This window comes from Gymnoscopelus microlampas (assembly GCF_963454915.1).
Source record: "Gymnoscopelus microlampas genome assembly, chromosome: 5".
In the NCBI taxonomy this organism is placed as follows: Eukaryota; Metazoa; Chordata; class Actinopteri; order Myctophiformes; family Myctophidae; genus Gymnoscopelus; species Gymnoscopelus microlampas.
This window is the reverse complement of record NC_139942.1, coordinates 51,899,559-51,915,094: the sequence shown is the minus strand read 5'-3', so window position 1 is coordinate 51,915,094 and position 15,536 is coordinate 51,899,559. Positions and strand designations below refer to the sequence as shown.

The window sequence follows — 15,536 nt, the reverse complement described above, 5'->3', positions numbered from 1 at the left end:
TGCTCTCGTCCATCAACCTCACTATTATCCCTCTCTCCTTCAGCAGCACAACCAAGGGTGCACACTAATTTTATTCAATTCAATTCAAACTTTATTCCAGACACTCAGGAGGCCCATAGAGTAGGCCTACATACATGTTAGGGTTAGGGTCTAACCTGTACATATATTAGATAGAACACATACAATAAATACAAGCTAAAAACCCTAAAATCACAAGAGGCTGACTCTCCAGTGTTTACGCAGCCTTGATGAGTACCAGAGATAATACCCTCAGTAATACTAGTCTGTTCTAGGACTAGAGTGGTTCTGATACCTATACCACCAGTATCAGAAAAGCTGCCGATATACTGCCTAACATGCTGGTATCGGTATCGGCGAGTATGTCATGACATGCAGTCTATGCCATTCTGATACCATGGCATTTATCACATGATGATACAGTATGTTACTTCAAGTATTTTGTATTTTCAAAGCTTCAGTTGGTGTTGCTCTACCTGTTTTATACTCTTACTGTACTATTTACATTATTATTTTACTAGCTTGTTGCTGCACTGTAACAATTATTAATAGCTTTTTTATTTATTCCTAGATCAGTGGTTCTCAAACTTTTTAATTTCAAGAATCACCATAAATCTGAGAGTGTCCAAATGGAACCAAATGGACCCGTAATTTGGTTCCATTTGCACACTGAGTTTGTACACTGAGTTACAGACCTGTAAGGGTCCATTTGGAACCCTTTCAAGGAACCCAGAGAGTCCCTGGACCCCACTTTGAGAGCCTAGTAAGGCTGATTGAAAGAATATATTGATTGATCAAAAGTTCAAGTTCACAAGTGTTTTTATTTTACCACCATCTTGGTGGATAATTGTTCTATTGTTCTCATGTAGTATTCTATCTGTCCAGCACCTGGCACTTTATACTGTCGATGCATGTGCTTTGTTCACTTTGACTTCTTAACCACTTAAATCCCATACATTGTTGAGCGGAGCCCCTCAGGGCTCTATGCTAGTGACTTTCCTGTTTTCGCTCCACATGTATTTGCTGAACATAGCCGATCTACAAGCTTGTGAGCTTGTAGATCTGCAAAAGTTGTCCACAGATGAATTCAGATGCTGGGGCTTAAGTGGTTAAATTGTGAATTTGCCTCTAATGTAACATCTTAGGGGAGATGGAAAGAGGAAGTACCATCATGTTACTGATATTAGTCACAAAGAGGCTCTGTGCACTTCTCATCTTTAGCAAGTTAACACCCTTAAACTATGTATAATTATAAGACTGTGGTAAGACACAGTGAGAGGCAGGGCTGCTAGTGTGTGTGTGTGTGTGTGTGTGTGTGTGTGTGTGTGTGTGTGTGTGTGTGTGTGTGTGTGTGTGTGTGTGTGTGTGTGTGTGTGTGTGTGTGTGTGTGTGTGTGTGCGTGCGTGCGTGCGTGCGTGCGTGCGTGCGTGCGTGCGTGCGTGCGTGCGTGCGTGCGTGCGTGTGTGTGTTACTAGCTACACGCACGGACCCCCTCCTTCTAGCTACATGCACAGAGCCCCTCTCCCTCTTGCTGCATGCATGCAATGCGTGCCAGTTCTATGAGAGCAACATATTTCATGTTCTACTTTACTAGCCTAGCCTCCATGTCCATTCTTTAGTTATATGAATAGTTAGGTAAGCAACTAGCAGTGCAGGTTGTGAACAAACACACTATCTGTGCATGTTGAGAACGGTGCTGCTCGGTATTATATTAGCATTAATACTGATACCATTCATATATTATTTTAGTTGTAATAACAATTATCAAAGAAATTCCCTAAATTAGAAAACAAATGTTTAGGAAGTAAAAGCGACGCGATATGAGCTTGTAGATCTGCTTATTTCACTATTTTGGGTCCTATTTTTGAGCTAAAAAGGGTTTTCATTACAGTGAAAAATACTGACTGTGTAAGGCCAGAGGTCTTCTGTTTCATGACATCATACAAACATTTACACAGTCGAGGAGTTTCACTGCCTATAATGCTGCTGCCAGCTGTATGGTATGTGACAGTAAACTATATATACTGTAGAGTAAATACCATTTAGACTATATTCCCATGTACATATTTCTTTATACTTCATCTTTCTCTGCCTCTTCCTCGTCAAGCTTCCTGTCAGCATGTTTGTGTCGTGTGGTTCCTGTATCAGCTGGTGGGTTAAGCCACAGGTTTTTAAATAACTGAAGCTGTTATACTCACATCTTCCTCATCAAAACCAGATGAAAAGATACCATGTTTTAAAAAAAGGCAAAAATAAATAATATAAATAAATAATAAATGAACTACAATTATGACAATGACTTTTAAATGGTAAAGGGTGCATTGATATACCGGTAGCACCTTTCTCCAAAGTGCATTACATTCACTACATTCATCCATTCACGTGTGTGTGTGTGTGTGTGTGTGTGTGTGTGTGTGTGTGTGTGTGTGTGTGTGTGTGTGTGTGTGTGTGTGTGCGTGGGTGGGTGTGTGGGTGTGGGTGTGTGGGTGTGCGTGGGACCTATGCACGCACACACACACGCTACACACTGTCCTTCTGTGTATCTGACCTCATCTATTCTTCTCCTCAGTGGGTTGACGGTTGACCAATCAATGTGAACTTGAAAATGTGCATTGTGTCCATTGGCATAATGCAAGGAGTGAGGAAGCTGATTATTTCACTTTTCCCAAATGTAAGCTGTTTATTAGCATTTCTGTGAACTCTCAATCAATGAAGAGAGAATTAATGCCAGCAGACGATACAGAGCTGGCTCAACGGTCTAAAGTTGTGGTCATGTTTGCGGCCTCTAGTCTGCGCGCGCATGTGTGTGTGTGTGTGTGTGCGCGTGCGCATGTGTGTGTGTGTGTGCGTGCGTGTGCGTGTGCGTGTGCGCGTGCGCGTGCGCATGCGCGTGCGTGCTATGGACTAGTTATTTATATAATTTTAACTCGTGCATCACAAAGGCCCCTGACAGTGTTGGGAGGTCGACAGTTTTTGACCTCCCAACAGTCCTCTGCTATCTGAGATATAAAATCAGCTTCCCAAAATATTGATCAGTATTTTTGGTATGCTTGTTCATTGCATTGCCAGGTTGTCTGTTATGATTAGGATTTGGGGGTATTTAAACAGATCCAGTTTGTGGTCTTGTTGACATCTGCCAGGCTGGATGGCTGATAAGTAAGTGTGGAAAAATAGGCCCGTTTGGAAGTCGGATAGAAAGCAATCTCCTGGTGGAAATAATTACGTGCGAGGAAGTCCGGAGTGGTCGGTTCAACAATCACTTTTTATTGTCAAAAAGGCGAACAAGTTACAAGGCCAATGTTTGTACTGCGCCCTTTGTTCATAGAATAGGCTTCAATGAACGTGACATCTGTGTGCACCCAAAAACACAGAGTCCTGCTCACTCGTAATGCAGGTCATTATATAGCAAAACAGTTAACACGAATAGCCTATCTGCAGTCTGTGACTGTCAATCACATGCTTGGGCCCGCCCCTGCTTGGTCAATACAATGCATTTAGGATCTGCCTTGATTTGTACACATAAAAGTATTCTCTTAAACCTTATCTATAGAACGGTACTTTTCCATACACTCACGTTATAACATTATTATTCAACATTTTATCAGCTTTGAAATAAGTCTAAACAGTACATGTCTGACGTTGTATACATTATTTAGATGATTAAAATGACTTAAAAGAAACGCATTCTTCTGCAGCTGTTGGGAACATAGGATCACAGAGTGATCATATTGGTTTTTCCCTCGGATCTATTTTGCTAAAACTAAAGTCCTATCCATCTGTGAATTTAAAACAAACTAGTACACATTTGTATAATGACTTCTGTGATTTTACTTATTTCGGTCTGCTGGTTTGAAGGAGCAGCCGGCAACAGGCCCTCACGCCTATTATTGGAATGCTTACACTGTGGGAACAAAAGAATGGCTCGGGCGTGGTGTCATCAAATCACACTTGAGACAATGGACAGAATGGCAGAAGGTAATTAACTCAACTGCAGCTGTTTGCCACAGACTCCCCCAAACTTTGCTAGTCTGGTCTCTGCCTGTTATGAGACACTTTGACGGTTTCTGCTTATAATGTACTAATATCATAATAATTTCATATTCTACTGTATCAGCCTTGAAATACACGACATAAGTAAGTAAGCCTTACCAAGCCATGAGGCCCATAGGGCAGGAGCCTATCTCCTGTTTCTGTAGCGTGAGGCAGCTTGACGTACATGCACATCCCCAGGACACCAGGACACTGGTATTCTCAGGGACTTACCCCCAATCCAACCCTTGATGCTGAGTGCCAAGCAGGGAGGCACTGGGTCCCATTTTTCAGAGTCTTTGGAATTACCCGGCCGGGGATCGAACCTGCAGTCTCAGGACGGACCCTCTAACCACAGGAACACTGAGCCGGATGACTGATGGAAGGAGAGTTATTGTTCGTGTCCAACTGTTTGATTGTCCATGCCGTCTATGAACAGCTAATATCAGGCACCACTCACCGATCGTCGTGAAACTTTGCACGTGCATTCCCACTAGACCCAGGAAGAACCGCCACCACCACCAAATTCTCTTGAACAAAACCCTTGAACCGTCGGTCATACAACAAACGTTTTTTTCCCCTGGATGATGTTGCAACTCTCCATATAGGCCCCACCCATTTGTACCGGACTAGGTTTTCCACCATTTTGTGCCAGTTTTGCTCCTACATATTATGTCCAAAACTCACACAAATTGGTACACATTATCTCTGGGTGCATGTGATGATAAAGACGTTTCTAGTTTTTGAATGGTGTCATACGCTCATACGATCAACTCTCACTAAAAGGTTTTGTGAAAAATTGGCAGCCCTCATATCATTGTGACTCAGGTCTCTCTAAATTCATGCAAGTAACATCACTTGCAAGCATTTGTGGTTGGAACTTTAGCTGTTTGTTGTAAACATGTTGACATGATGTACAGTATGTGTGAAAGGCGGGTGCTTTACTTGAACAGGGTGGTTTTAACACCTTTGTGTAATTAGAATAGACAAAGCGAAGGGACCAAAGTGTCTGCATGTACCCTGACATTGTGGTCAATGGTCAGCTTAGGTTCCCGAAAATGATCGCTTTACTAGTTGAGAATAACACTCCCACAGTAACCAACTGTTGACATTTATTTTCTCCACCCTTGATGATTCATATATATATTTTTTAAAACCTAAATATGTGACCCAAATCATGACTTTGTAAACAGCTCTAACACACCTTGCAGTCCTTATTCTGTAAAGTAGCATTAAGCATGAATGTACAATACATCTTAGTTGGCCTCATCCTACTGTACCTTCTGAGAGACACATCTCTCATTATCTCCACCAGGCCAGAGATAATGTTTTCTCCCTGTCCACGTGTCCATCTGTCCGTCTTCAGTTTCGCTGCGATCAAGTGCCGTGGATTAGCTGTTCACAGACGAACACACAGACACACGGACACACGGACGGACGGACGGACGGACGGACGGACGGACGGACGGACGGACGGACGGACAGGGTGCAAAGCATAGTCTAAGAGGAGAAACTACCGCTTTTCTGCTGTAGAAACAGATCTATGAAGAGGAAAAATGCTTTGTACTCTGCTGACACCAAAATGTGGAATGCCTTACCAAAAAACATTAAAGATATCGATTTGTATGTCTTACTGATGAATTGAGTACAATTGTGGAACACAATGGAAACAAGCCCCTGGCGACTTTTGTGTTATCCTCGTAAACTATAACTATAACTAGCATAACCTTTGACTGTACCACTTGTACTGTTAACTATCTTGTTGATAAAGTATTCAATAAAAAAGTGACCATTTACAGGTAGAATAATAATGTGATCATGGTTCACTATCATGGGGACGCAGGGGTTAAAGGAGTAGTTCACTCAAAAAATGACTTATTTTCTGTCAATTACACACCCCATGAAGTCTTGAATTTATGGAGATTTGTTTTCATTTTTATAATGTAATTGGTAGAAAATAAGTAATATTTTAGGTAAACTACTCCTTTAACAGGTGGGCCAGTGGTGCTGCTCCTGCAGCCTAAAATCTCCAAACATATCTTGGAATGTCAACATAACAATCACTTGTTCTTTTTTTAAACGGCCACTTAATTAAAGCATGTATTAAAGACAGCAGTGTGAACTTGGTTGGTACAGTACTGGATTTTTGAGCTGCTACAGTCAGCAAGCCAGATCATGGATAATTCATTACATTCTTACATGACGAGAGGTATCCGCAGAGGCTTCTTAAATAAGCAAATTTAACTTGAATCCGTCTATATTTCTTTCTTTATCTCTCTCTCTCTCTCTCTCTCTCTCTCTCTCTCTCTCTCTCTCTCTCTCTCTCTCTCTCTCTCTCGTGCTGTAAAACCATGAGTAAAGATACACTCTGTCTCTTGATATAAGAGATGGTCAACCAATGCAGTAAATTTCACTCAAATATAATGCATAGTCTGTGGTGTGGTGTAGTGTGTATTATACTACACGTTTGCCAAAACCCATGAGATGTGAAGGTGGCCTTTCATATGGGCAGGTCAACTTAAAGTGACAATCATTTGACTTTTGTACAGGACACCTCCTATTTGTCAATAGAAACTGTTTGCGCAAGCTCTGTGCACAAGCTCTGTGTGAATTCATACTCTACATCCTTCAGACCCATAAGGGGCCATGTCTCTCCATTGTATCCCCACTGGAAACTGCGTCAGGCACCTGTAGCCTGGAGTAACCCTAAAAATAACACACACACACACACACACACACACACACACACACACACACACACACACACACACACACATGTATATATATATATATATATATATATATATATATATATATATATATATATATATATATATATATATATATATATATATATATATATATATATGTATATATATATATATATATATATATATATACACAACTGGAACCGGTTCAGGAATATAAAATAAGACATATCACAGGTTGTTTTCCAATCAATCATTTTTCGATGTGCACATGCACTGTATAATGTTATTGAGGCATCTAAACAGCGGCATGTATCTTTTCTGACAGTGTTGCCATATTTTGTGAGAGACATAAACAACCAGGTCTAGGAAAACAAGCCCAGAAGAAGCAAATAGGGCACTAAGCCATTATGAGCACTTTAAACCTATACTGTATACATTGAAAATAGCCGATCTACAAACTCACAACGCATTGTGAGATCTGCCATTTTCAAAAAATCTTGAAATAAAATGTGGAATGTTTGGAAGATTTTTTGAAACATTCTAACAACACAAATCTAGTACGGTGCTCCCTGGCACAAAACATTTTCAGATGGGGGTTAGAGGACAATACATATTAATGTATCGTTGACTCTTATTGGCGTAGATGTCTGTACCTTCTTTTTATCGTGTTTTGGGCTTGTGTCGAAACAAGCCCAAAAGAAGCAACTACAGTAGGCTCATTCTTTTCCACTTTTACATCGGCTGTTTGAAAATAGCAGATCAACAAGCTCACAAGGTGTCACATCATGACATGTTGTGAGCTTGTAGATCTGCTATTTTCAAAAAATATTGGGGAAAAAAGTAAAATATTCAAAATATTTTTTTGAAATATTTTATCAACACAAATCTTGTATGGGGGTCCACACATATTTTCAGATGTGGCTCTGCGACAAATACATATTAATCTGGGGGTCCTTGACATGAAAAAAATGTGGGAACCACTGGTTTAAAAAACATTAGAAAGCAAGCCCAATGAAGCGACTGCACTTCAAAAAAACAACAACAACCAAATTGCTCATTTATAAGCAGACATGGCAACACGGGTAACGAGCGTATAGACGGATTTCCGCGCGACGTCATCACAGAGCAGAATGCGCAATCTGCGCATGCCTGGGGGTCAGTGGGGGAAAGGCGCGTTCGAAAATACAGCCCTGAGCGGCAGTGAGCGCACTGGCCAATACAAACTAATAGGCGAGTGTGCTCCGGTGCGTAATTTCCAAACGCACCCATAGGCTTCCCCCCGCAGCTGCGCGGTCATATTCCTCTCATGTTTACTAACAGGAAACCTCCCTATTAGGAGCCCCTATGATCATTCCGCCCTTGCGGTGACATCAAAGCGTGACGTAACTCTCTTCTCCACTCTGATATGAGTACTCCAATTGTCGCGCGCGTGCTCCCCCCCTCTCACACACACACACACACACACACACACACACGCTAGCAAACACGACAACACACGGTTTGTTAACAAGCGCTGCTTGTTTAGAAGTATTAAAAGACTCTTATAGTGAAATAAACAACTCATAATATAACGTTACTCCACAGACGTCGAGTAGAGTTGTCCGTGTTCACCAGCCTGGTGAGAGTGTAACAATGTAACCACACACCAGCCTGGTGAAAACAAGCTGCTAAAACACACTGTGACCAGGCTGTGGAAAGAGAAGTGAATTATCTCTCCATCCAAACAGGTAAGTTTTACTGCAGGTGTGTGTTAGCTTTAGTCTCAAACTTTTCCATGTCAAGGACCCCCAAATTGGCACTTATTAGCCCGCGGACCCCCATTTGAAAACATATGCCAGGACCCCCATAAGAGAAGATTGTTTACAGCTCTAGCAGTGATTCTCAACCATTAATTTCAAGGACCCCCCAGTTTGACATGCATTTAGGCTAAGTACGGACCCCCATTTAATGACATTTCTATCTCTGGGACCCCAATTTATATTGTAAAATCAATGTGAGAGTGTACAAAATGGAACCAAATGGACCCGGTTCCATTTGTACACCCTCAGGGTTGCTGACCCATAAGGGTCCATTTGGATCCTAACTAACCATCATTTAGCTGGGGACCCCCTGGAACTCCCTCAAGGACCCCTGGGGGTCCCCGGACCCCACTTTGAGAACCAATGGCTTAGCTCAGTGGTTCTAAAACTGTTTAATGTCTAGGACCCCAATATTGACACATAATAGTGGAAAAAGTACTCAAAAGTTTTATGTAAAAGTATCAACACCGCAATGTAGAAGAAGAAGTACTCTTACTGTTACAAGTAAAAGTCTGGAATTCCAAATTTGCCATGTCTATGAAAACAAGCCCAAAAGAAGCAACTAGGCTCATTTTTAAATGTTCTTAGTTACTTTACACCACTGGCATTATACATGTCACATGTGTGTAGTATATGAATGTAGAAGAAAAAAAAACCTTTGGACAAATAATGTTAGAGGTGTATTACATACATTTTTGGTCCAAAAAGCATTTGTCAAATATACTACTCTTAGACAAGTTCTCATCCACTTAATAAACATTAATATTAATCTAATCTAATGTGTGTTTCAGGACAGTAATCTCAAAGGGGAATCTCATGGATTCCAGGTCATCCTGGATGAGTTGAGAGATCTGGAGAAGAACCTGGATTTGTTCTTTTAAGAGCAAGGAAGATGGAGGAGTTACCCCTGGTTACTGGACCAGAATGGCCACAAGAATCAACAAAGGTGAGCTTGTAGATCTGCTATTTTCAAATAGCCTAGGTATAAAATAAGGCTAAAGTGGTAAAAATGTATGTTTTATAATGTAATCATTTGTATCTGCAAAGTAACTACTCACTAAAGTTTTCAAATAATTATATTGGAGTAAAAGTACAATATTTGCCTCCGAGTTGTATAGTGGAGTAGAAGTAAAAATATTGAAAATGGGAAATACTCCAGTAAAGTAACAATTCCTCAAAAGTGTACTTAAGTACAGTACTTAAGTAAATGTACTTAGTTACTTTACACCACTGCATATTAGCCCGTGGACCCCCGTTTGAAAAGATATGCGGACCCCCCATAAAAGATTATTACGGCCATAGCAGTGATTCTCAACCATTTTAATTTCAAGGACCCCCAGTTTTTATATGGATTAAGCCAAGGATCCCCATTTGATGAAATGTTTATCAAATGGACCCCAATCTTTTAATATATATATATATATATATATATATATATATATATATATATATATATATATATATATGTTTTAAAGCGAACATTTTTAACTCAAATCTACAGTATGCTGCTATAATATCAGTGGTTCTCAAACTTTTCTCATGTCAAAGGATCTACAAGCTCAAAGATCTACAAGCTCAAGATCTGCTATTTTTGAATAGCCCAAAGAAATCTTAAAATGACACACACAGATGCGTTCCCGGTCGTAACCCATTCAATTCTGGAACGGATCTACAAATGCCTTCTAAATCCTAACAGTTTTCTGAAAACCGTATCTCGCTATAATATCAGTTGTTCTCAAACGTTTTCGTGTCAAGGACCACCCAAAACGATATGTATTTGGTCACGGACCCCCCCATCTCAAAATGTTTTGTTCCAGAGATGTCCCCAGAAGCAAAGATTTGAGTTACAAATATTCGCTTTACGAAATATATTCAAAAATATAATATATATATTTTTTGAAATATATTCAGCCATCGTTGCTCGCTGCAACGATGGCTGATAAGTGACAGTCTATTGAGAATTACCATCAGCGTTAATGCAAGAGAGAGAAACGTGAATAAAACACAATATGCAAGTATAATCAATGTATGTTTTTTTATTCTCAAAAGTGTATTTATACAACAGCAAAGTTAACAAATCAAATAGGTACAGTGCACTGCAGTGCAAACATATAGCAGTCTAGTCTGTTACAGCTTAATACGACAGGGCTTGCACTTGAACATGTCACTAACCTCATCCGGGTCCGAACGGTTAGTTAAATCTCTCTCAAACGACAGGAGACATAGACTGTTTAGCCGAGAGTTTTTTGAAAAGCACCTGGAGCGTCCGTTGATCGTTGTAGTTGGGAAGCGGCTTAGTTTGGGTTGAGTTGCTGGCTCATCGATAGCAGAGAGGTCTGTAGGCGCAACTGCGCCGCTGGAATCCGGGAAGCAGCGGCGCACTGGCCGCGGCGATAGTTGCTGGTGGAGGCGGGTCTGGCGTTGGGGTGGCTGTTGGTTGTGGCGCCACTGGCCCCCCACCAGCAGCCGCTGGTGGGGCAGTCGTCACCGCTGGCACGGTGATGAGCGCTGGTGTCCTGGCACTGCTACTGTCCTCCTTTGCTGGCAAGAGAACCGGTTTGACGGGGAAAACGTTTTTAATGGCCACCCATTAACAATTCGGCCGAATGCAAATAAGCCCGATTTGAAAACAAAGGCGAATTTCTGTCGTTGGCTACAACAGACTAGGGTGAGGGGATGCTAATGTTGTTATGTTGATTTTTTGTTTTTTTCCCCTGGGGGAGCAGGGGTTTCCAGACCGGGCCATGGCCTCGTTGGCCCCAATGACGAGACGCCCTTGGGTTAAATAAAGGTTCAATAACACATACAAACCTCTCTCTACCCTCTCTAGATGGCGCCCGCTACCCCGTGCTGTCCTACGTGCAGATCATGGCGCTCTACACCCTCCTCGGTCTCTGCCCGCCGAGGTGCTGCCGCATCTGCACGCTGGTGATGCAAGCTGGAAGCTGGAGGTACAGTAGTAGCACACACACATAAAGTTATAATGGGGCGCTGATGGCCAGGTGGCAAGTACAGTACATAATCATTGTGGGGGTCCTTTGACATGAGAAAAGTTTGAGAACCACTGATATTATAGCAGCATAAGTTAAAAAAAAAAACTCTTAGGATTTAGAATACATTTGTAGGAAACCCCCACAAGCAAAGATTTGAGTTAAAAATGTTTGCTTTAAAACATATATATATATTAAAAGATTGGGGTCTTTGGGGTTGGGGTCTAAAAGATTGGGCTCCAAGCAAAGCTCAGGTTCGGGGCCCCAACGCGTGCTACAAGGCCCCAACTACAAGCTCACAACGCTTCGCACTGCGAGGTGTTGTGAGATTGTAGAGAATAAATCTTAGGTTAGCTACTTCTGACGCAGTAATGGTTTATTAGTTTATTTTTATTTGTCATTTTAGAGGTATTAAAAAGGTCTTAAAAGTCCTTAAGTTGTAACTTTAGAAAATGTGCAAATACCCTGTATACACTTATACTGTATGTTGGTTTGTTTACTGTTGAGTGAGAAAATAATGTTGCACATTAAGCTAATCATCTGGGGACCCCCAAAATAATTTGGATCCCGACCCCCAGTTTGGGAACCATTGTTCTACTACTCAATGCTCAATCTAGGCATTATCATTGTATTGTGTAACTGCTGTTCTACTTTTATGGCAGTAGTATGGAACAATTTACAGTAATACAAACGTTCAAATGTAGGGTAAGTGATTTTCTTTGGTTAAAATAAGTGTTACATAGCTCTATATTCTGATAGTAAGCATTTTATCCAATCAGGATAGATAACTCAGACAGGATACAGATTAAACAAGTGAAATTGAAAGTGATGACACAAAGACATGAGCAGACACAATTGGACCTGGAACGCTATATTAAGCTGATAAATGGGCACTCTCTCCTGATTGGCTGAAACCTTTTCACCTACCTGAAATAAAATGTATGTTCTGTTACTGAACAAACACTCTATAGCAATGATTACTATCAGAATATAGTGCTTTAACCTTTTAACAAAATACTTTTTTCAACCAAAAAATATCACTTACCCTACCTTTAAGAAAATGTAAAAATGCTGAAAATATTTTGATAAATCTAAATGGCGTTTTTTGAGTCAATATCTCATCTGCTTTTAGAAGCAATTGAAAATACAAATGTTGCGTAGCCTATGATGCCCCCTAGTGGCACTGTGCTTGAATATCTGTCAGCTCTCCAAGATGATCAAAAGCTTAAGACCTAATGGCAGTTTTGTTAACCACTTGAACCCCCAGCATCCCTATTCTGGGGGGAACGTTCAGCAAAAATAGCCGATCTACAAGCTCACGACGCGTTGCGCGTCGTGAGCTTGTAGATCTGCTATTTTAGGGGAATCGATTTGTGTAGAGTGAAAGAAGAGTGTACCAAATGCGCTCTTTACAGGTCCGTTTTATATCAAGTACAGAGTGTTTAAGTGGTCCTGAATTTGCATCCTAACAAAAGCTCATTCATCCTAGTGTATGACGGAGGACAATTTCACGATCAATTCAAATCTCTGCAATACGATTATTGTGACAGTTGTGACGGGATACAGTATACGTATACAGTAAATATATTGCCTCAAATCACTGGCTCCCTGTACATTTTAGAAGGATTTTTCAATGATATTTCAAGAAATAGCAGATCTGCAAGCTCATATGCCGAGCTTATAGATCTGCTCACTTGAATTAATGTTTGTTTGTTTGTCTTTCTTTCTTTCTTTCTTTCTTTCTTTCTTTCTTTCTTTCTTTCTCAAGGCTCAACCCGAGGATGCCCTCAGAGATGGAGATCTCTCTCTATCCATGGATGTGTCTGCATGGGGGGGGGATTCCTCCGCGCCAACGGCCCTGGTCTTCGGTTGGTCTCCACCGTGGATCGATTGCTGATTGACGCAAAATTCCACGACAGTGTGTATGATGTGTCTTCATTGATGCAGAATATCCACGACAGTGCGTATGTGTCTTCAGTGATCTCCGCCGTCGGCCTCCGCCGAAGACCTCGGCCAGCCGGGGGTTTCCTCTGAAGACGACTCTAAGTAGGAACCTCTTTAGGGCTGTCACCATTATGACAGGCCTAATTTTTCCCTTTACTTTGCTGGATGCTGCAGCTGCTTCATGCTGCAGTTTGTTGGATGCTGCTTGTGCTGTTGGTGTTGGATGCTGATTGTGTCGTATGCGTGCCGATGTGGTTAAAGATGTTGCTCTGCTGCTTTTTTTCTTGTTTTCAGGTTGAATCTACGAGGTAGTTTTTCAGGTTGTAGTACGACTATGTTTGTAGTGTTGTGGCTGTTATTTTGTGTGTGTGAGAGAGAGAGAGAGAGAGTGTGTGTGTGTGTGTGTGTGTGTGAGAGAGAGAGATAATTTGCATTCAATATGTTTTTAGACATATAGGCCTCTGTAAATCCGGGCATGGACCTGGTCATTTGGGGGGGTGGGGGGGCAGTCGGGCGTTCACACTGATCACATGACGCTGCTACATTTGAATCAATGACGATCAACATTTTTCATTTAAAAGTTTAATTTCTTGCCCGAAGAAGATCAAGAACATGTCGATGTGTTCCAACATACCTGCAATGAGTCAACGAAAAGCACATTTTGAATGATCAATTTCTTGCCAATGGAGCAACTATGATATTCTGAAAGTAAGCTCTCATCAACACACACACACACACACACACACACACACACACACACACACACACACACACACACACACACACACACACACACACACACACACACACACACCCTGCTCTCGTCCATCAACCTCACTATTATCCCTCTCTCCTTCAGCAGCACAACCAAGGGAGCACACTTGGTTTTTATTCAATTCAATTCAAACTTTATTCCAGACACTCAGGGGGTCCATAGAGTACATACGGGTTAGGGTTAGGGGCTTTATGCAGCCTGGATGAGTACCAGAGATAATACCCTCAGTAATACTGTTCTAGGACTAGAGTGGTTCTGATACCAATACCAGTATCAGAAAAGCTGCCGATATACTGCCTGACATGCTGGTATCGGTATCGGCGAGTATGTCAGTCTATGCCAGGGGTCTTCAACAGGGGGTCCGGGACCCCTAGGGGGTCCCCAGAGTTACTACAGGTGGTCTGCCAACTCTTTGTGTGATGTGATTTTTTTTTTACCTTAATCACTTGAACCCTAGCATCCCTTTTCTGAGGAGAACTTTAGCCAAAAATAGCAGATCTACAAGCTCACAACGCCTCGCACACAGGATTTATAAAGGGTTTTTAACATCGGTGATGTTATGTAAATATACTGGATTTAGCAAGAATACTCATTGCCATCTGTAGTCCCCAGAAAACAGGCCATAACAACATAAAACTCACACAAATTGGTGCACATCATCTCTGGAGTCATGAGATCATGATGTATCAGTCAGGTTTTTCATATTCCGATTGGCTATGATTGACTTACACAATTTTCAGGCCCTAGGCCAACCCAGCCTGGCCCAGATTAAAGTTATTTCACATGCTCTACACATTTGCTCTAAAAGGATGGATTTTGAGTGAAGTACAAAGGTGTTGATGTCAGCCACTCCCCTTCTGTATGTGAAACCACTTTTTCCAGGGTGGGTCATTTGAATACATGCATGAAGTGTCTTTGCAAAACAAATCTACCAAAACAATGAATGTTTATGTTGTATATCTATAAAGACATACTATAGTTTCCTCCTTACTCCTTTATCTCACTATCAAACAGTACATATTCATTCTTAGCCCCACGCTCCCCCTTCACTGTAGCTTTTGACCTTGGTCACAGAGCATTGTATTTTTACAGCCTGTGCAAAATTAAACATGGAAGTGTGTTCCCGATCAGCAGCAGATCCGGAAAGTGCTTCCGTGTTAAATCCGGCAAAGGTTTTTCACAGTGAAATATAATTTGTAGGAACTGTGGACTAGCTTTACATGTTTCACACAATGTTAGGACATACGTCATGAATACATTGTGTCACCTG

The 15,536-nt window shown here is 41.3% G+C and overlaps 1 protein-coding gene across 3 annotated transcripts in view; it reads right to left on the bottom strand.

Moving 5' to 3' along the window:
• LOC311044700 (chymotrypsin B-like) overlaps window positions 1-15,536 on the bottom strand; it is a 43,614-nt gene that overhangs the window by 5,774 nt on the left and 22,304 nt on the right. The window lies entirely within an intron of this gene.